The following is a 22,883-nucleotide window of genomic DNA, read 5'->3' as shown; positions in this document are numbered from 1 at the left end:
CCATGATGCTTCCCAGTTGATTACCAGAAGGCATCCCTGAGCTTCTGCGCACTTGGATGGAAGTACAGACAGGTACTAGAGAGTTACCAGCATAAACTCATTGAATCTGTGTTTTTCTCCTGAGGTCACCAGGGGATCACAGAATCAGATCACTGATCACCTGGAAGGGACTTTTAAGATTATCTAATTCCAACCTCCCTGCTATGGTCAGGGACACCTCCCACCAGACCAGGTTGCTCAAAGCCCCATCCAACCTGGCCTTGAACACTGCCAGGGAGGGGGCAGCCACAACTTCCCTGGGCAACCTGTGCCAGTGTCTCACCTCCTTCACAGTAAAAAAGTTCTTCCTAATGTCTAACTTAAATCTCCCCTCTTCCAGTGTAAAATCATTATCCCATGTCCTATCACTACATGCCCTTGTAAAAGGTCCCTCCCCAGCTTTCCTGAAGGCCCCTTCAGGTACTGAAGGGTTGCCATAAGGTCTCCTGGGAGCCTTCTCCTCTCCAGGCTGAACAACCCCAACTCCCTCAGACTGTCCCTGTAGGAGGGGTGCTCCAGCCTTCTGATCATCTTTGTGGCCCTCCTCTGGACTCACTCCAACAGCTCCATGTCCTTCTGTGCTGAGGACTCCAGAACTGGACACGGGACTCCAGGTGGGGTCTTATGAGAGCGGAGTAGAGGGGTAGAACCACCTCCCTTGACCTGCTGGCTGTGCTTCTTTTGATGTAGCCAAGGATTCAGATAGCTTTCTTGGCTACAAGCACACACTGGTTGCTCATGTTGAGCTTTTCATCACCAGCTGCTCCAAGCCCTTCTCCTCAAGGCTGTTCTCAATCCAGTCTCCAGCCAACCTATATTTGTGCTTGGGATTGCCCTGACCCAAGCGTAGGATGTTGCATTTGGCCTTGCTGAACATCATGAGGTAGCAGGGGTCACTACACGTTATTTATAGTGGCTGATCTGAAAGTAGAACTGGGGGTCTATGTTGAACTTCACACCTACGTCTATGTTGTTATCTTGGGGTCACCACCAAAACAACATGAATAAGTAACTCCTCAGATGTAGTATGGACATACAGAGACATGAAATTGTAACAGACCCACTCACTGACCCAGTCCAGGCTTCCTGTCTCAGCATACTTGCATTTAAAAGATAAACAGGCAAAATATTAACAATACAGTCACGCACCAAACCTTGAACATGATGCTTTAAACCACAGCCAAATTTGGGCATAATAAAACATCTGTGAATTACTTCATTCACTGAAATGAAATGTTCTGAATATTTGGAAAATGTGATCATCGCATTTTACATTCTCAGAGTTAAATCCATAATGCATCATTCCCCAGGACAGACTTGGGGATTTAGAGTGTATTTTGTGGAGCTACCATTCTTGGGATAAGCATAGTCCACCTCCTCGTATTATGTGCAATTTGCCCCAAAAGAATTTCCTAATAGCACAAGGACAGTAGTAATTTATCTCCCTCATTCTGAGTCATTCTAAGGTTTTTATGGCTTTTGATCTTTTATACCATCTCCTTAAAATATTTTATGAGGTACTATGACTCATTTCATTACTTGTAAAATGAGGATTTGGAGAATAGGTGTTCTTTGTACTTTTCTGAACTACTGGAACATCATTGCTGGAATATTTAAGCAATTGCATTCCAGTTTGGAATTGCTCCCTTGTTCTTATCTACATATCATTACTAAATGTTGTGTTGATAGCTGCTTCAGGACAAACACTGAATGATATCTGAACATAGCTTGCTGTTAATGCTTCATGAAACTTTTAAAGCCATTTTTCTTCACTTCTTAGAAAGGTATGTGCATGTCTGTCTGCACAGGGATGGCATAAGGGAAGAAGTAAAATATAAACAGGTTAACTATCTTGTTATAAAAGCCTATGAATAAACAAAGGTACCTGAAATGTTTACCTTAAGGTAGCTAGCAAGATCCTCACTATGGGCTAGGCTAAGGATGTTAATCCACCCCATTATGATTTTTTTCAGAATAGCTAAAATAGAATAGTAATCCCGTGGCTATAAAAAAGACCAATTCTGTTATTTCTGAGGTCAGCAGAACCAATCAGATTAAGCACTTTTAATTACTGGAGATTTGCTTTTCAACAATGAAACTCATTCTACTTTTAATAAAATTAAAAAGTTTTCAATTTTATGTTTTATAAAGATTCTTTTATATTATCTGGCCTGACATAAAATTTCACAATTTTTTTTTTAATGTGAATTTTTTCACTTCCTCCTTTGATGGAGAACAGAAAGAATGGCTATTGCTAGGGAAGAGAGTATCATTAAAAAAAATCATATTCCATAAAGACACAGTATACATTTCAACCCCATGGTAAGGAGCTGTCTCCAGTGCCTTCTTAAATTAACAATATCACAAGTTTATTTTTGTGAATAAAACCGCAAGTAAACTTCAAAACATCTTTCAATCCCTTTTCAGATAAGACCAAGGCATGACAAAATTTTTCAAAAAAAGCTCTCCGGTATGTCATTGTCCAGCTCCTCTTCCTGATTAACAGGATTTGTGGTACTTGAGACTCTCTTGGCAGCAGTACACCAGAATGTCATAGTTGCCCTTCACCCCACATCAGCTAATGGTCTACTGACAAAAAAAGCAGCCTCCTCTCCAGTTCTTTACAGAAACAAGCCTAGCCAACAGTAATTATCAACAACAATGAAAGGTATGATGTCAGGTCATAACTTTTATCCATATACAATCTCTAATAACATTAGAGACTCCTCATATGGCACCCATTTGTCAGCCAAGGCAGAAGTGGCAACAGCCAAGGGAAATCTGTTGAGTTATTGCCAACCCCTCTCTCAAACTTCTCCTGCCTTCAAAACAAAGTTGTGTGGCACGGAGAGTCTCCTACTTCATATAAGAAGACTTCCACCAAGATTTCAGTATATTTCCTTTTTATAAAAATTGAAGTCTTTCAACACCAACAAAATAGAAACAAAATCCCCGAAACGCTACAATTTACCCATGTGCCATTTTTGCACCCAGTTTCCAAAACAAGAATCGACAGGCCAACATATGTGACCAATAACTTCTATTCAGAGTTAAGCTCTGCAAATGGTGATTGACATGGAGTCAGACACACCATTAGCCAAGGGAGTTAACTGTAGACCAGCCAAAATAAACTCTGAGAAATTTCCTCCGAGTGTTAATCACTCTTGAGTATCATTCTTTCCCACACACTAGGGAAAGAGTCTTGACCTTCCGATTTGGAGCAAAACCACCCCTATTAAATTAAATAATTTGTCCATTATCACCTGAAGACATGTATAACCTTTTCACCTAACAAAAGAAAGAGAAAAGAGTAAGTAAACAAAACTCTATTGTAAATAGTACTAAATCCTCAAGGTCGCTTGATTTGCTACAGTGCATTTACCATCCTAATACCACTTAGTGAGTATCTGCCCAGCAAAGCACATTAAAATGTACTTTTAAAATCTCTAATAAACAGCTTTTCAGCAGCACTTTCAAATGAAACAGCCCAACGCTGAGAAAAATAATTAAGTCAGTGACCTTTCAACTCTAATTGCTGGACTTATGCCTGGCCCAAAGAACAGCATTCTATAGTACTGGTCCACGCCATATAAGCCTCTAACTAGTGCCACATCTTTCATCTTACTTTTTACTGAGATGATGTATCACAAAATCAAATGTCTTTGTCATAAAAAGTATTCCCACATAAGTGCAGTCATAACATTGTGTGGAACAAACTTTGGTTTTGGAAACCAAGATAAATTCTGCAAAAATTTCAAACTTCTGCAAAAATTTCAAACTTCTGCAAAATAAAGCAACATGGGCTTGTTTTTATGTCCAGGCAGATTGTCGCTTGTGCAGGATGAGTCTTGTTTCATACACTGGAAGATCTACAAGAACACGAAGGGTAATGGTCTTATAAGTGGAATGAAGCCCTTTTTAACAGCAATGTAGAATTTTTTACAGCAATGTTGCTCCACAAGTCTGGCTTACAAACTCCAGAAACGAAGATGCATACAGTTATAGGTACATTGACTTTTTATCAGATTATGTAGCCTTCTAACAAGGTATGTGCAAATTTTCAGTGCCTGGTAGAAAACATCTATTTAGACCTACTAGGTAATGACCTCAAGATTGAAAAAGCCAAAAACTGTGCAGTTAGATCAGAAAACTCATATTTTTAGTTACTTTTAAAGATGTTAAAAACCTAACAACCCAGAATACTGCACTGGCTTTCGATAGCCATTTGAAAGAAAAACTTGCAAGGAAAATGTTTTTCCAGAGGATTTATAAAACAATACTCCCTTGATCATCCCATTACACTTTTACACTGCAAAGCAAAGGGGTCTATAAAGGACAGGTACCTTCAGGAATAGTTTTTTCAAGAAGAGATAGATCACAGTTTAAAGGAGAAAAGAATGGAAAATTGCAGCAGCTGTTGTGTTTAATCTCCTTTGCATGCCTTCAGGGGTCTTTATCTTCCTTACCTTTCTGTCTAGTGCCCTCCTTCTCTTTGCCTCCAACTTCTTTAAGTTCATGGACTATTCCTCTTTTTTTGCATCTGTGTTTGCCAAAGCAACATCTGATTCCGTAGCACTGAAAAGTCCTATTTTCATCCTCAACATTTGCAAAAAAGCTTCATTCATGATTTATGTATAAAAGTTCCTTCCTTTACTTTTGTAACACAGCTATAAGAAACTTTGGCAATCTTTCCTGGTCCTTGTCCTTTCCTCCTCCTGGTCTTGACTCCCACAAATTGTTTTCCCTCTGGGCCTCTCTCTGTCCCTGTCTTCTGCAATTTTTGAGTAACCCAGTCTAGTCTCAGGAATGCACCCTGGTATTTAAAAAAAAAAAAAAAAAAAAAAAAAGCTGTTGTTATGGGGGGGTAACACACAGCCAGAGCTACCCTTTCTTTACCTCTTCTCAAGTACCTTCAAAAGGCTAATCCATGTAGTTATCTTCCAGTGTAGCAACAATCAGTGGCACAAACATCAGAAAAAAAGATGTTTTGCAAGACTCAAAAATATTTTCAAGCAAAATTTTCTTGTTCTGTTCCAGTTCAATGTTAAAAGGAAGGGAAGACAAAAAAATTGCTACCAGTTTTCCTCTTTGTCGTGCTCAAATTTCTAGCTGCACACTGATCTGCACAAGAGTCCCTGGCTGGCAAAACCTACCTCCCTGATGAGGTTAAAAACACATTCAAAAAGGAGAGGGATTAAGGTGACATTTCCCCTTTCCTCAAGACCCTTCTCCTCCCTCTGGGCTTTCCCTACAGCTCCTGTGAGCTCTGGTGTTGTCCAGATGTCTGGGAAAGGAGTAGGAGGTTAAAGATGGAAGCCAAAAACTGGGGACAGGAAAGTGAGGCATCTGTAATAGAAATCCTAGAACAGCAACAGGGCTGGGGCAGCAAGGCTTGATCCGAAGAGGTAAAAAATTGCAGGACTAGGAGAATGTACTGGAATTAGTCTGAAAACTCACGGGAACCCTAAGGGAAATATCATCAGCATTCGTTATTGATTCTCTTGGGGCATATCTACTCCATCAGCTCAAGATAAACAGGGAAATAAAGTGCACTTCTACACAAACCTCTTTCCTTCAGTAACAGTTTCCAGATTTTCTAGACCACAACGACACAATCTGCCTTCCTAAAGCTAACTCCTCTACAATATTTACAGGTACAAGTTCATAGAAACAGACAATAGAAAAAAATCATGGACACAGATAAATGAGACAAGATCCATGATCTAATACCTCAGGATTTCTGGTCCAGAAAGACAGATGATGCATGAGAAACAACTAAAGCCCTTTGTTGCCAATCATGCAATAAGACCAAGCTAAAGGAGAAAAAGTTTGGGTTTTCTGGGGTTGTTTTTTGGGGGAGGGGTTGGTTGGTGGGGTTTTTTTTGTTTGCTTGATTTTTTTTTGGTTTCTTTTTGTTTGGTTGTTTATTTTGTTTTAGTTTGGTTTTGTGTGGGGTTTTTTTTATTTGTTTGGGGTTTTGAGGTTTGGGTTTTTTTGGAGGTTTTTGTTTTGGTTTTGGTTTGGTTTTGTTACATTGGCCAGGGAGCTTCTCTTGGAGACCCTAAAGTAACTTTCACAATTCAGACATGAGCTTTTGAGCTCTAACAAAGATAAATGTGATGTCCTGCACCTTGAAAGAAGTACTCCAAGCAGCAGCACAACCTGGGGATTGATAAGCTTAGGAGAAGCTCTGCTGAAAGGGACCCGGGGGGAATAGTGTCAGGCAGTGAGCTGAACGGGAGCCAGCGGTGTGCCCTGACAGAGAGGGTGGCCAGCTGTCTCCTAGACTGCACTAGCAGTCATTAAATCAAGGAATATGGCTGTTTCAGGCTACTTGACACTTACTAGGCCACACCTGGAATACTGTGGCCATTTTTGGTCCCCCCAGTTGAAGAAATTGAGAAGGATCCAGCAGAGGCTACCAGGATTATCAGGGGGATGATGGAACTTCATGTATGAAGAATTATTGAAGGAACCCTGTTTGTTCTGCCTGGAAAACAGAAGGCTTAAGGGGGATCTAATCACACTTTAAATATCTAAAAAATTAGTTATAGAGGAAAAGGAATTGTTCTCTTCACAAGGATGCTCGCTGACAGGACAAGAGGCAGTCAGCATGAGCTGCTTCAAGGGAAATTCTGTCTGGACACAAAAAAGAAATAATTCTCCCCCATGAGAGCAGCTGGAGATGGGTAGAAGCTGCCCAGGGAAGTGGTGGACTCTTGTGTGCTGGAAATGCTCCAGATTTGATTAAGTTCAAGGGTTGGACTCGATGATCTCTGAGGTCCCTTCCAACCCAGACAATTCTATGATTCTAAGTTACTTTAGTGATCTGTATTGAAGAGAAGGTTGGACCAGGTAATCATCGAAGTCCAAACAGAACTCTGTGAATCCCTATATCCATGCACAGTCTTGCTGGCTGTCATATCAGTCCACAACCATCTTCTCCCACAGGCATGAGGCTTCTACTGCTCTGGGGATATCTGATATTTATTTCCAGTCATTGCTAAACTTTCATAAGCAGTTCACACTTCAGTTTGCTTGAAAGGGTGGAGGAGTACGGGAGGCAATAGCAGACTTCCCCCATGACAGCTTCTTATGCAGTCAGGACATTCAAGGAGAGGTATGTTATGGGAGGATTTTTTAACCTTCAGTAAGGAGGCTTAATTAGGGATCAAGGGTAAATGTTATAGCACAGAAGAGGCACCTCTGAACACTCATTCTTATCGGGCTTTTGTTCCAATTAAGCTGGCTAACAAGGGACATAAAGCATTTGCATCCAAAGTATAGCTATTACAATTTTAAATTTTACTTGAGCTGAAAAATCTGAGTAAGTAGGACCTTTTGCAGATGTATTTGTGAAGAAATGTTGAGGAACTTGTACACCTCTTCCCTCATTAAAATATTTCAACACTGCAAGAAACAAGCGCATGCTGAAACTCGAAAAGAAATTTCTAATTAAAAAAAAATTATAAAAAAAAAAGCCCCAAGAAATAAAGACTGGTTTTGCTGTCGATGTGGTCTGTTTAGCATTCTTCACAAGTGTGAATTTACTCCCAGGCATACTTCTTGGATAAACACATGAACACAGTGTTTTGAAGGAGGATTCTATCCCACCTGCCCATTGGAACTGACTTCAGAAAAAGCAAAATCAGTTTTCAGATCTTCCCCTTAGGATCAAGGAAATCTAAGAAGCAAAAGATAGAGGGTTGCAATACCCTACATGCCTTACACACCAGTAAAGGGGCACAGCTGTAGACAGATAGGTAATGCTAAGGAAGAGACAGAGCTTTCCTTTGCTAGCACTTACCAAAATACTATAATTAGGTGTAACAGCAACAGATTATTTTTCCATTAGAGCAAAGAACAGTGCATTTAATCCTCTAGTTGTTCCCTGATGTACCACAATTTGAGTCCTGGCAACCAAAACGTATTGCCTTACAATTCCAGATGGTAGGAGAGAAAAAACAAAAAACCAGCATAAACATTAGCATGAAGGAAAGTCCTTTCGATTTTGTTGAAGACTAAAAAAAAAATACCTCATTTTTTCCAAGAGAAATACTGATTTCACACGGAAAGCATGATTCTTATAATTCACCCTATTTTACATACACATCCAGGTACAGTTAAAAATGCTGTTTTCTAGCAACGCAAAACCTGCATGGGAAAGGTATACATGGCTAGGTAAGCTAATACAGTAATTCTTTATTCATTAACTTTAATGATTCCTACATGCAAAAGGGATGAGATACTTTTCAGAATTATAGCTATAATTTTTCTGTGACTAAATTCACAGAGGAAAAAAAAAATAAAAGGAAAGCCAGTTTCAGGAGGTTTTGAATCAGTTTTTCACAGGTCTCTAGAATTAGCCTGAAGGATCCATTTAGAGAGTACATAAATATATATAAAATATTAGGACAACACCGAAATGCAAAAAGGATGTTAAATTGCTCATCCAAGGAGATGACATAACGAATACTGACATAATTTCCAGGCAGCAAAGCAAAACTAGGTCAAATCACATTGACCTATCTAACATAATAAGCTCTTTTTTTCAGCTTTTTACAATGTAGACTGTGTCTGCAGGCATTAATGTTCCCTGTTATCAATGTATAGTGTTGTCATTCTTCTTTAATGTCTTATCACCATGTTGTGTTAATTAGACCAAAACAATATAGTGCACTTTTGAACTGCTTAACTGCCAGTTTGAAATCTCTGCCTTAGACTACACTTCTGAGGTTATCCAGTTAGAAATTAACCCATTAACTCTTTACAGTCACTTGTTTCAATAGGTACATGAGAAGCAGGAGTGGTACTGGACTGTATCCCTGCCTCTAGAGCTGAGGTGGGACCAGAGACCAGCCTGAGAGCTTGAGGCTGGTCAGGAAGGAGGAAAAAAGATGAGGGAGGAGAAAGAGGCAAACCTCAGTGGTCCAAAAAGCCAAAGTTTTCACTAGATTTTACATCTTTCTGATGAACACACAGAATCTGCAATAGCAGCATAACCTTAGGGGGGAAAACCCATTATGTTCCAGTGATAAAACCCCTTCTGACACTTTCGAATCTTATTTGGTGATAAAGACTGCCTTGAAACTGGGCTGCTGACAGATGTTCTTACAGAGGAGTTGGATTTGGCAAGTCCAATTCTAAAAATATATATTAATATATGTTAATATGAACGTGTGTAGTGTTTATCTTTTTATTTTCTTCTTCCATTTTTTAGGTCTCCAATTACCTCTCAGGAAGAAAAAAGAAAATACACAAAACAAAAGCCAACCAACCAAAACCAGCAAAAAAAGAGGGATCATGCTTTTGTATCAAACAACCATTAAGAATAGAATTTTTTAAGAACCATTTTGCCATACAATATGCTGATTTCTCAGTATTTTTTGGAAGAAAAGCATCAGTCTCGGGTAATGCTCAGAATAAAGGTTCTAATAAAAAAATATAATTAAAAAAACCAAACATCACAACCAACCAGCCAAAAAACACACACACAAAAGAAAAACAATAGAAAGGGGCATCCCAGAGATGGTGAGAAGGGTCTCATGTGAGCAAACTCTCTCTTCACCTGGATCTAAGTAGTGCATTAGCTTGCCAGTATCACAAATGAGTATGACCTACTGCTCTGGTGGGGGGTTCCTTAGTGCTCCTTCTGCAGCTGTTCAGTAATTAAATACCTGCAGCTCAGAAGAGCCATTTTAATGCCATTACTCATAAGCACCTGCTTGGGATGCTGAAGAGAGGCAGGGGGGGAGATGCCCTGGGCCCGCAGGTGCAGGGGCTGCAGTGTGACTGGAGGCTGTCGGCACCACCAGAAGCATGAGGAACATATTGGTCCCCCTGCCCCAAAATGTGGAGAGACTGTCATAGCTTGTCACCAGCTCCTTCCTGGGTCGATGAAATACCCCTCCAGAAGTATTTTCTTTAGAGTCTATCACACCACAATGAAAAATCTTATCAGCCCCATGGATCTCCTAATTTATTGTCCCACTAAGCCAGGAATAAAAGCCTCGACTCTCTTTTATTTGTTTTGCTATCTTAAAATTGTTCTTGCACTCAACTATTTCAACACTTATGCAACCAAAAAAGTTTCATCATACTTCAGGGCTGAACAAACATTGCCTATTTGCCAGCTTTTCTGGCATCTCTCATCTCCCTGGGAAGATACAAAAATATAACGATAAACAACCATGACAGCAAATAGGAAAATGATCTTAAAGAATTAAGAGCTATTTTTATTGTTTAGAAAAGAGATCAAAATCTGCTTCCTACCCTTCAGTGCCTTTCCCAGCTTTCAGACAGGGTGGATTCTGCACTGCAAGCCAGGGATCTCGGGGATATACAGTAATTCCTTACAGCTTGCTAAAGCATTACAAGCTCTAAGCTGCACAACTGTAATAAAGGACTTCAAACCCAAGACCAGGCTAAAGAAAGGAGTAGCCTAAGAAGCCTGCAATTCAGTTCAAACAAACTCCAGCCCACATTCAAAAGGCTATTCACATGGTTGTATGTGAACACAGGTCTGCTCCTTTCTCCCACAGCTCAGCCTTCACCCTCAGCCAAATCAAATTGTTTCTCCACACGCTGAAGCATTTACTGAGTTTCTGCACACCCCCTGAGCATTTACCACCGCCAGCTCCTCATTCCCAGCAGTTCATTCTCCTCGACCCCGGGCTGCAGCAGACCCCTTACCTCTGGTGCTACTCTGCCGAGGGACTGTGAGGTCTGACAACTTTTTGCAGGGCTCAGAAGTTGTTGAAGCCCTCTGTCCCGCTGCCTGCCTGCCTCCCAGTCCCTCCCCAATGGGGAAGCCCTTGGACTGGGCAGCGGGAGGAAGCCGGCAGCCAGCCCAGCAGAGTCCCGGGCAGGAGGGAGGGAGAGAGCTGGAGACAGATCTCATCAAAGGTAGGAGACCTGGTGGGGATCAGAGAGAGGGAGATACACATCTAAATAATTCAGGCACTAATAAAAGCTTTAGGTTGGCTTTGTTCAAGATCCGAGGCGAGGCTGAAATTTGATGTATTTCAGACTGCCATCAATGCACAACGCTGTTACTTAATACCCTGACTCTGACAAACCAAGATTATTTTAAGAATATTCAAAATGAGCTTACTGGGAAAAGTAGCTTATGGCTGTTTGTATAGTATTCGCTTTAGGTTGAAATTCTGAGTGACGACTTTGAGAACTTCAAGTCTGACCTCTACAGGTAGGATGCTGAAATGGGTACAGTATCTTTTGATCACAAATGGTACATGGGACCTCTAGAAACTGGAGAAAGGTAATAGATCAGATGTACAACATAGCATCAAGTTATCACCGTTCCATCTTTAAAGGCAGATTTAAAAAACACTACTACTTGTAGCATCATCTGAGGTAATTTGCTTCCTTGCAAAATGCAAAGGTGGTGCAGCAACACCAGAAAAAGCACATCCAGCGTGCACATTTTTACATTCAGAAGTGTTACAGTGTTTTGCTTCTGCTTTTTATTATCCCTCCCCCCTCCTCCCCAGTCTTCCATCTGATCTGGTCTTTCAGAGATACAGAAAAAAACGTCACTTTGAAACTGGTAACATCCATTTGCGTTTTGCAAAACTGATGTTTGTAAATGCCCTGATTGTTGCCACCTTTTCCTAATCAGAACCAACCACTCTAACAAACTACCCTTTGTCCGGGGATCTCGTCCCCTCTGTTCCCACCAACCTACAGCACATGTTGCTATAGCTACCCTGCATGTCTATTTACCACACAAGTGATCAAAGGGAGCAGACAACACACATACACACACGCACAAAAAACCATGCCAGGCTTCCTACAGAGCAATGTCCAGCCACTAATTAACTGATACACTCCCAGCCTGCGGACTCTGTACACTTGTTTTCTTTATTCTGCCCAGTACACACACAAAAAAAGGCATCTTTCTCCAAGATGCACATTCTTCCCTTACAGGCCAAACAAACAACAAAACATCTCAGGATGAACTTTAAAAAAGAATTTTCTGAAGCAAGGCTAAGGCATACAGTACCTCAGGATTGGAATACAGTTTTTCTACTGAAGAACACGTTAAGAATTTTAAATTGTATGCAAAAGAAAATAAGAAATAAGAAACACATGCTAGATACCTAGACAGCAGTAAGGAAAGGGGATGATTTTGAAATTTGCATGTGTTTTGCACTGATATTGTATGCAGCATTTATTCACTGAGTGAATTATATGCATGATAAAAGCTATACGACTGCAGTCATGATAAATAACTGTAATGGCCTTATGTGCCTTACAAACAGAGTGTTTCATTTTTATGTGGCCTGTCAGTTAGCAGTCATTTTATTGAACCTCTTTGTGTGACAAAGGGCTCAAGCATGCCTCAATCACAGTCAACAGGACTTCAATGACATTCCCACAAGCTGCGCATCAGGGATATGTTGTGGGCAAAAGTGAATAAAATGAAGTATTAAAATTCAAACATTTTATTTTCTGTGAAGTAGGCTTCACAGGAGGAATTTAAAACAGAGCCCACAGTGCCCTCTCCAGTTCTGCAGCAAACGGAAACCAGCCACATAACCATGACCAGCCACATGAAACTGGCATCTTCTCAGGAGTTTTGTCACTTGCAGTTTTCCTTACTTAGGATTTTCCTTTTAAGTAAGAAACTGTACCAAGTACTCTGAAAAGCAGAAAATGTTTTACCTGCAAAGGAATTTTTCTTGTCAGGTAAGTTGGGCTTTTTGTCTTGTGACCATGCTAGATAGCTTTAAAAACCTGCACTACTACTTCCTAACGCTAGTCTTATAGCACCCTAGAACACTCAAATGGGTGTACTTCTTGTGATTGCTTAAACTTCTACAGGGTGACAGGTGTACTTTTCTTTTTCAGGTGTACTTTCTGATGTTTCATGCACAGCAATAGAACAGAAATTTCCCCATTTTGGTTACTGAGGTTTATATGAAACATCATTTTATCAGACAGCAAGAAGACACCTCTTGCCAAGGTTTTCAAATGCTACATAAAATTTCCTTATTTATACCATCTCATTAACAAATCTCAACATTTACACTGACCCGCTACCTGCTAGAGACTTATGGGCCCAGCATAGTGGCACTGGTAGGTTGAATCTTACCAACTCCACAGGCTGCATATTACAATTTTATAGTAAGTCCTGCACTTCTAATAGGGAAATGCATTTGTCTTGCTGTGCTCAGTACCTTTTGGCCACATCAGTCATCAGCCCAATACATGGCTTCATTCCAACACCTGCAATGCTCTGCCTGCTTGATGATTAAGTCTGCAACCCCAAATTGAGCTACAGCTCCTACCAAGAGCCTTGCAATCCAGGAGCTGTTGCTGCCAGACGCTGGTAAAAGGAGATACATCAGGAGTTAACAAGGAGTTAACTCGGTCCCTCATTACCTTATAGCAGCCTAGTGCAGAGATGGGGGAGCACCAGGAGGGTAGGACGGGCAGAAAGGAAACTGTGGAGATAGAGGATTGCTGGGCAAAAGTTGTGGGGGGGAATGAGGCAAAAAAAAAAAAAAAAAAGAAATTCTTTGTTTCTCTGAATAGGAGGGCAATAAATGAGCCAACAGAAAATGCACCTTCTGCATATTCCTCTTTTCCCGGAACAATTTCAACCCAGAAGCAGGAGCAAAGCCTCTAGCTGCACGTAACTCCCCTGCTTCTAAGAGTCTGCTGTAATAGATTCCTAAACATTTGGTACGGCTAGTTCACAGCTCATCACAATGCTCGGTGCCTACCAAAAGCTGAAGTCTGCTGCGGTGGCCCATGCACCCCGTAATTCTACCGCCTCCCCCACCCCCTCCTTCCCCGAGTGCCACCTCCCTGGATGTTGCCCCTCAGGCCCTGGCGGCGCGCCTGCCAAACCCAAAATATTTGTGCGCAACAAACCAACCGAACCCGGAGAAATACTTCCAAATTGTTCACTTGGCACGGGGGTTAAAAAAACCCGCGCTGACAGACAGGTGTTTAAACAAACTCTGGCAGAGCTTCAGCCGCCTCCCCCCCGCCCGCCCCGGGAGGCAGCGGTGCGGTGGGAGGAGGGGGGGATCGGGAGTGGGCCCGCCTCGGGAAGGCGCGGAGCCCTCGCTGCGCTCCGGCGGGAAAGGGATGGGCCCTGCAGGAATAAGCCCGCCTGTGCCTGCACCTCTTCTGAGGCTGGAATGTCTCCTTCCCCTCCCCTTTTGGAGGGGGGAAGGAAGGTACGTGTGGGCATTAACATTCGCATACACCCCGCCCCTCCCCTATCCTGACTTCTCTGCCTTGTTTGCTTTTTTTGTTTGTTTTGTTTTGTTTGTTTCTTGTTTTTTATTAGTTTTTATTTTATTTTTATTTTAACCCGCTGTCTATGACTCTTCATTGCCCATGAAGCCTTTTGCCCTAGGTAGAAATATTTCGGGAGAGTAAAGCGCATGTTTGACGGAGCATTTTACTTTTTATTATTGCCATCTTGCAACATTGCTGCTGCTTTCTCGTCCCTCGTTGGCAACCCCCTGTGCCAAAGTACCCTCTTGTGGTGATAATGATTCCTGATGACTACGTGCATCCAACTGACCAACTTGAGATATACAGTATATAAAATGCCCTTTTTGCTTTGCAAGGGCAAGAATTCCTCTCTCTCTCTTTAAAGAGTTATAAAAGTATTGTTTTCCCTAGTGAGAGAAAAAAATACTTTTCCTCCTCCCATCACCTATATTCTTTCTTTCTTCACCCTTCCCCACCTCCCGTAACTTAGAGAATACCGGTGTAAGGAAGCCGGGATTTCTCACCAGGGTTTCAGAAAGTGATTGGAAAACAAATGCTCTATTTGCACTACAGGTGCAAAATCCTCACACATTCATTCCCTGGACACGGACTATAGAAGTCCCACTGAGAGCTGAATGAATAACAACCCCACAGAAAAGAACCTAGAAAACGTCCTTCGTTTCCTCATATTTACCTATTGCCTACCTAGAAAATAGCATATTAAGTGCAAGTTTCGGAAGTGGATTGGCAAGGCTTTTTTTTTTAAACTGGGAGAGATCTCCGATTCAGTCTTAAGATACAGCCCAGCCAGTTTTCCTTGCTCCCACAAGGCTCTTGTAACCACACATTGTTGTTGTGAAACTATGAACGAGAATCAAAAAACATTTTGCCACCGTGCCTTTTAACTGCGAGGAAGAGAATAAAGGCTCCTTTTGTCTCCTCAGGTGAATAGAAGCCTTAAAAAAAACCCACCTCATCTTAAGGGGGGGATTCCCTAGAACCCCCATCTTAAAAGTACTTTCGTGAAGCTGTAAGATTGAAAGTACTACTTTTTAATACAATCAGGAGATTAAAGCACTGGCAGGCAAGGAACTCATGCAGAGCTGTTTAATACATTACCCCCGGTCTGAATTATCTGAATTATTGGCATATTTAGGCTTACAACACAGCCGAGTCCTTTCCTTTCGCATGTCACAAGCAGAGGCTGAGAGACAGCCTACACAATGCCTTTAACCCACGGCAAACTCAAAACTGATTTACAGCCCTCAGAACCGCTTTCATGCCCTGTATCGATCCTACCTGGGGCCGGACGGGCCAGGGGAGCCCCGACAACCCGAAGGAGCTCCCCTCGCCCGTCCAGCCCCGACGGCCAACATCTTCTTACCTGCCTCATGGTGAGATTCCCATCATCCATCCAGCCGGCAAGGGGCTGCTCCCACCGCTCTGCTGTCGGCAGGGCAGAAATCCATCAAGTTTCCCACCGTAAGCAAGTTTCTCCCCCCAGCCCCTCCTCTCCCTCTATTATTATTTTTTTTTTCCTCCCCCCTTTTTAACCTTTGCTAGAGGGGGAGGGGGGGGGGGGGCAGAGGGACGGGGGAACAACTCTTCTTAAGACAATGTCAAGTTTCCCAACCTTCCTTCCCCAGCCTATTAGAAGTCGGGAGCGGGGAGGCAACTGTCCGCCTGGCTCCTATTTCAAACCGCAGCTCAGGGATGTAGTAGTTGGCTGAATTAGGCCATGAAATAACCTCGCCAATCAGGAGGAAGGGGAGGGAGGTAGAGAACATAAAGGCTGCCTACATGAGGATTAGGAAAGCTTTCAGGGATTTAAAAGACTGAAAGCAGCTGGAAACAGTGTCTAGGGCTACAAAGAGGGAAGTCAATTTGCGGTGTAAGAGATTATTCCCATTCTCTTCTAAACTGCTCTGGGTCTGCTTAAAGCTTAACGGGCTCCCAGGACTTCAGCAAGAAAATGTAAATGTCCGGTTGAAACGAACATCAGAGTGACGCAGAAACACTCCTCAGCCTCCCGGTAAAGTGGTAATATCCCCTACTAGTCGGAGCCACATGCACTCCAGAAGCACCGATTTCCTCACGTCAGATTAAAAAGTAAATTACATAATGACATGAGTAGGAAGTAGTAAAATCCTGTCTGCCCTCTACATCAGGAGCGAGTGCCTGGCTGCCGGAAGGAACAGAAGTATGTGTGTGAACCCATAGGCTTTGGAAATCTTTTGTTGAAAAGCTTTATTTGTCTCAGTGGCAAATGTTTAATCATCCTTAGCTAGCAGTGTTATCTGCTTTCCCTTTTTTAAGGAGGGTGATTTCCTCATTCCTGAAGCTTGCTTACTGGTATAAGATAATACTGGACCCCAAATGCAACCTTAAGGAAAAAATGTTTGTTTGTTTATTTTTCAGATTTGTATGAGATCAGCTTTTATCTGCTGCCCCGTGATGGCTTTCATTAAAATAATCAAACAAAAGCCAAAAAGAAAAATCCCAAATCTTAAGTGCCATTGCTGTTTGAGTTACACCTTTTTTGAACAAAAAATATAAACAAATGTAGAGAAAGACAAACCTGCAAAATATTACAACCCACTTGTCTCTAAATTCTTTGCTTCTAATTTAGTATCAGTTCAGAAGCCTCCTTGTCTCTCTGTTCCACTCTAAATGGAAATCTGTCTTTTGATCTCAGGGGACAATCAGACGAATCTGATGTCTGAAGAAAAGCCCCAGTACCATGGATTTGCTTCTGCAAGGGATTTATCTATCAAGGCAAAAAAAAAGTAGTCACCATCCAGAAAAATTCCTATCAGTACAAGTAATCTTACTGAATTGAGTTGCAGGGAAAAAAACATTACAATGATGTGCTGCCAGCATTTTAATTAAAGGCTTCCTAAAATATATTTCCTTTTAACTTATGATAAGCCCCAGCACTGGGTATGTCACAGGGAGAAGAAGAAAGGGTCTGAAAAATTTATTCAGTTGCTTTCCCTTTAAAGACAAGAATGCTTGTTCTTGCAAGTGCAACCAAAGAAAGTAATTTGTGTAATATTGGCAGTCTGGCTCAGAAGCAAAGCATAGATGGAGAGAGAGTGCAAGGTACAGCACTATTACACTTATCCAGGGCAGAATGTGCTCTTGCCTGGTCTGTGTCCCCAGGTGGAAGGATCCAGTTATATGGCCTAATGTACAAGAGAAACCAACTATCTCCAGGGATTAAATCAGCCCATTGCATAGGGGTAAGACCAGCCATTTACACGAGCCAATGTGGAGACCACTTAGTGATCCTCCAGTGACAGTCCCGTCCTGCACACTTGCACAAAGGCTCAAAGCAGCTGCAGTGCACAGAGTGAGGTGCATTAAGAGCACTTAAGAGGAATGTTGTCCCTCTGTTCCTGAAACATAGCCCAGTGGACACGTGTCACTTGAAACAAGTATGTGGAATGTGAAGAACTTTTACCGTGGTCGAATCTAGAACCCTCTCCAGGATGCATTCAAAGAAAACATAAAAATGTTTTTCATAATTGGAGCCTTGCGGATAAACTTCCCCAGGGAAAGTGATTTAGCAAAAGGTTGCAGAACTTACAGTATTAAGAAGGACTATGAAGGATTCACCCCAAAACTTTGCATTTGGTTTCAGAGCTTTAAGAAGGGGGTTCTGCAGACAGTTTCAGAGTTTCATATAGAAACATAACAAAAGATTCAGTAAGAACACCAACACTATTATAAAGAGTTTCAGAACTTTTCTATAAATGCACACCTTTGCATATGCAACATGACTTCCTTACAGGATGTGACAGAAATTGTGTTCTTCTGAAAACAAAAAATGCAGCATCAAAAAATGAGTTTGTTTTACAGGATGAAAACTCATTTTAGTGTTGAAAAAAAGAAACATTTTAAAAACATTTCATCACTGACACAGGTTCAGGGTGTGTTGGGTAATATTTTCCTTACTGAAATAAGCAAGTGTCACAGCCCCCACTCTAATTCCCCCATTCACTTTCCACCTTTGAAGAATGTGCTTTGTGCTCAGCCCCCATGAGAGCATTTTATACCATGTGTGGTAGACTAGACAACCAGATTTTGCACTTATCATTTTAAGGTCTTTTGAGTGGCATGAGAGGAAGTTACAGAGTCCACAGAATAATTGGTTTTGAAGGCAGTCAGTGTCCAAAGACATAATGGTACAGCTAGCTGTGAGGAATAGGAGCTTTCACTTGGGTCGCAAGAAAAGGTGGATGCTTTTTTTTTACACCTTCCTCTGAATATCCAGTTTCACATCTATAACCCAGGTGCTCACGCATGCATGAGAAGGTCACACTGTCTTTGGGGAAGTGAAAGAAGAATCTGTGCCTGAAGCAGGAAACTTCTACAGTCTGTCCAGTGAGAAACTACAGAGGCAAGTGCAGGCAGAGGAGGTGGGGCCGGATGTAAATTCAGGCATCACTGGGAGCACAGATAAGTGAGACCAAAATCCTGATTGAGAGCCTGATAGTTTTGGAATATTTTTATGGGGTTAATTCAAGATTAAAGACCAATGGCCAAGAAGTACACCAAATCATTGACAGCTTTATGATCTTTGAAGTCTGGTTAGTGGTAGTAATCATCAGATCTTCCTTATCAATCCTCAGGTTAAGCTACTCTCAGAGCTGTGTGTGACTAGAGCAGACATAGAAGCACCAAAGTAGCTGTGCCCTTGCTGCTTGCTCCAGGTTTCTGCCACATTCCTTATCACACACCAAGCACCTCCCAGGCAAAAAGGGCAGACACAGAGGCTTCCCATCTAGCCTGGCACCTCAAACACCACGTTGCCCCATTCACTAAAGCAGAGGTAAGGTGGGATAACTTTAGCTGGGCTGCCAGTAGCAGCACCATTGGCCAGCAGGTACTTCAGCATGGTCCATGCTGCTCCCCTCCTGACCTTGTAAAAGTAGTTATCAGCTACTTGTGAAAGCTCAGGGTGTTGGGTGCTAACTCACAATCCTGTGTCTTATTTCTACTTAAGATAAAGTGGTAATTTTAGCATGTATCCTGAGCCAGAAAGCTTTGGGAGTTCTTATAAAAGTGCAGCAAATACTACCATCACTGTGCAATACCAGTTACAAACTTTACATTATGTACAAGTATATTTGTACTAACAGAGTAAACTTGGTGTTGTGCATTGTCTGGCAGCATGTATGTCATCTCTCATTCTGGAAAATTCCCTCTAAGTTTAGTGGGATGACACTTAGTTCAGTGCTTATCAATGCAGATGGCAAGTCTGAAGATTTTAAGTAGCGATAAGTCAAAGACCACAATCAATATCAAAAATTTACCACAGTTTCAAAACCTGAAACTTTTGCATACTCCAATTTGTTAGCCCAGCCTTCCTTAACTAGTTTCCAGTAAATTCTAATTAATTCCTTAATTCTTTCCAATAACATATCAAACACAGGAACAATTTTGAATCAGTGGACCAGATGCAGAGCTGCCTAATGCAGAATTATTCAGTTATTGGAGTTTTTTCACTGCAACACAATTTTATGTAGTCCAGACCAAGCTAGGTCTGCACCAGCTGCAGGGAAAGTGCAGAAAAGGAAGTGGAGCAAAGGACTTTCTCTCATTAGCTGAATTCCAGCTGCCATGGAAATCTTTCTGAGCCCAGGGAATTCAATATATGCTAAATAAAGAAGAACCACTTTGTGTCCTTACTGAGCTGTGCAGAGACAGACCAGACCACAGGATCTGATTGTATGGTAGGAGTGAAAGAATTTCAGCAGTAAAAATATGAACCAGCACATAAATTAGGAAGAAAAAAACCTAGCTTGCAAATCAGCATCTTCAGGCGTGAAGTCAATCACAAAGAGATTGTCTTGAATTTGCAATATAGACAACGGATAAAAATACAGACATGTTTTTTTAAACTAAACAAGCAGCTAAACTGTTGCACTTTGAGAAGTGCATATTGGTTCATATTGGTCTTGATATTAATTTCTAATGGTTTTTATAGTCCTTCCCTTGGCAGTTGCAAATTGGCACCTGCAAGGAGAACAGGATGTCCAGAAGACAAAATACTGTTTCATAACCTCAGGTAATACTGGAATGTAAAAATAATGTCCAGAAGAACTGGCACAAAGTATGACGTAGAAAGATGAAGACAGATTTCTGGAGATAGTATAAAAAAATGTAAAAACTCTGAAGGAGTGCTAACATGAAAAAAAGATGTTCTAAAGATGTGATAGTGCCACAGAGTAATTTTAAAATATATACTTAGTATTTTTAAATATAAGAACGTGAAGAGCTGGGTCTCACAAAACAGTACTTAACTGCTTTTATCAACATTGCTGCAGTGACTGCAATGAAGATAAACTAATTACCCTGGCAGAGTGTCTGACTCAATGGGTATTTAAATGCACATGTTTTCCAACAGAAGTTTAAAAATAAGACCAGCCATGTCAGACAGACATCCTTACATTTATAAATGCACACTGAAAGTGACAAGCACAAAGATGTCCTTAAGGCAGACCTCTGGAAAATTTGTTGCCTTTGAAGCAAGATGATTTAGCTTTTTGGCAGGATATCACCAAAAGAAGCAGAAATTAGAAAGGTCACAGTATCCTACAGTCCTCTTGGAGGAGTGGTCCTTAGATAATTATTCAGTCTCACTTGGTTATTTGCAGCATTCCTCAAACTGCTCTGATCTCACTTGGGGCTGCACCAGTCACAGGCACGAGAGATGTCTTCAGAAAAACTTCTCCCTCCATCGCTTCTGCAATCTAAGTAATCCACATCTCAAACAGGCAATAAGAAACAATACATCTGCTGTAGCCTTAATGACAGCACTGATTAAGGTATCTAATCAAAAGAAGAATTGTTTTTTCATTTTTATATACAAGGTGGATGCTTGATCTGTTAGGCTGAACAAGTTGTTGCACATTCATGTGTAACAAATCGGTGATAAGAAGGCTCTGATGGCCTACTCCAAAATAACATATGGAAGTATAGTAAGCTAAAAGCACTGACAAAATAGGATGCTATAAGGGTTCAGAGTTTCTAAAACATCTGTTCTATTGTATATATACACATGCAGGACTAAATGGAAATCATAATTAGTTTACCAATGTTTGTGCATTTTATTTCCTAGAGTTTTACAATTACTTGATACTTCAGTGACAATGACATCTTCTTATTCTTAAAACTAATAGATAATAGTTAAGGAAAACAAGAATGATGAAGTAACAAGACAGAAGTTACCTTATGTGTCTATAACCCCTATTAGAACAGAAAAAAAAAAGCAATTTAATTGCATTTTGTACCAACTACTTAATTAGTGACCAATTGCAAAAAATCAGTCATGCAATCACTCCAGATAAGTAAATAAAACATCATGCAAAGAGCAAAAGTTGTATAATGTTTGCCTTTAGCAGCCAAACATCAAGCAGTAGCTGTCAAAACCAACACTTTTCTGTTACTCCAGGAGCCATATCCAAAGGTATAACCACACACATTTGATGAAGAGGCACCTGGTCACAATTGCACTGAAACAAATTAAAATCCCAGCTGATAAACTGTCACCTGAGGCAAGCAGGTAAGTACTCAAACTCCCATTATCCATGTATTAGTGAGACCATCAAACCCTACTAATCCCCTCCTGACCAAATGAAAACCCCCAATCACAGGTTTACCAAAAATGTGTAACATTCTAACAATTAAGCCTTTCTGCTCTAAAGGAGAATTTTTCTTCAGCCTGTGCACATCAGGTTAGATATTTCATATCCCACTCAGAGGTCTGTTCTAGATGTGAGAAATAATAATAAAATAATAATATTTATATTTACTTATAATAAACATTGCTGGGACTAAGCCATGTTCAGGAAAATTAGAGAGATCTACTCTGTGTTCAAAAACTTGCCAAGACACAAGATATTTTAACATCTTTTCAACCCCAGAGATGAGGCAAGGCATTAAAATGCAAGAAATGGATTATTTCTGCACCATTTTTTCTCCTCCATGTTTTGATATCAGAAATTTTTGAATACTTCAAAGTTCTGTATTTCCCTGGGATGATACTTCACAGGCTGGGTCACACTGAAATGAAAATGGAGCTCAGGCATCTCTCTACAAATAGCATGAAGCAAGCTGCCATTGGAGGGGCAACCAACCAATATTTTACTGACTTGAAATCAGATGTTTCAGCTCATATCAACAGAGCCAAAGCTGTCAAAATTGTCTAAAAGTTCAGGTCAATCAAAAATATTTTGCTTCATTTTTCTAGGCAGAAATTGTTTTCAATAACCTGCAGTTTCTCACAAAACCTAACTAATTAATGAGAAAATTACTTTTTGCAGCTGAAATCCCCCAGTAATATTTATCTCTTCACTCCAGTGCCCCAGCAACCCCTCCCAGCTGCTTGCCACATGACAAAAAGGCTTCAGTGAAGCAGGCAGCCTGTTGGGACAAAAGATGTACAAGTCACCTATTTGTCAGCTGTAGAGCTACAAGTTCAGATGGACACCTTGTCAAATACAGTGATTTGGGATTGTTTCTTAAACAGCAGTAATAGAAATTACAACTTGTGAAATGCTTGTGTGTCCATTGGCAAGGCATTT

At 41.1% G+C, this 22,883-nt stretch overlaps 1 protein-coding gene across 1 annotated transcript in view; it reads right to left on the bottom strand.

Moving 5' to 3' along the window:
- MID1 (midline 1) overlaps positions 1-15,713 on the bottom strand; it is a 147,346-nt gene extending 131,633 nt beyond the window's left edge. The window contains exon 1 of the mRNA XM_030450956.1: positions 15,677-15,713. The gene's annotated coding sequence lies outside the window, so the exon portion shown is untranslated. The remainder of the gene's footprint in view (positions 1-15,676) is intronic.
- Positions 15,714-22,883: the final 7,170 nt, after the last annotated feature.

The sequence above is a fragment of the Calypte anna genome, chromosome 1 (genome assembly GCF_003957555.1).
Source record: "Calypte anna isolate BGI_N300 chromosome 1, bCalAnn1_v1.p, whole genome shotgun sequence".
NCBI classification, from domain to species: Eukaryota; Metazoa; Chordata; class Aves; order Apodiformes; family Trochilidae; genus Calypte; species Calypte anna.
This window is presented reverse-complemented; position numbering and strand designations above follow the sequence as displayed.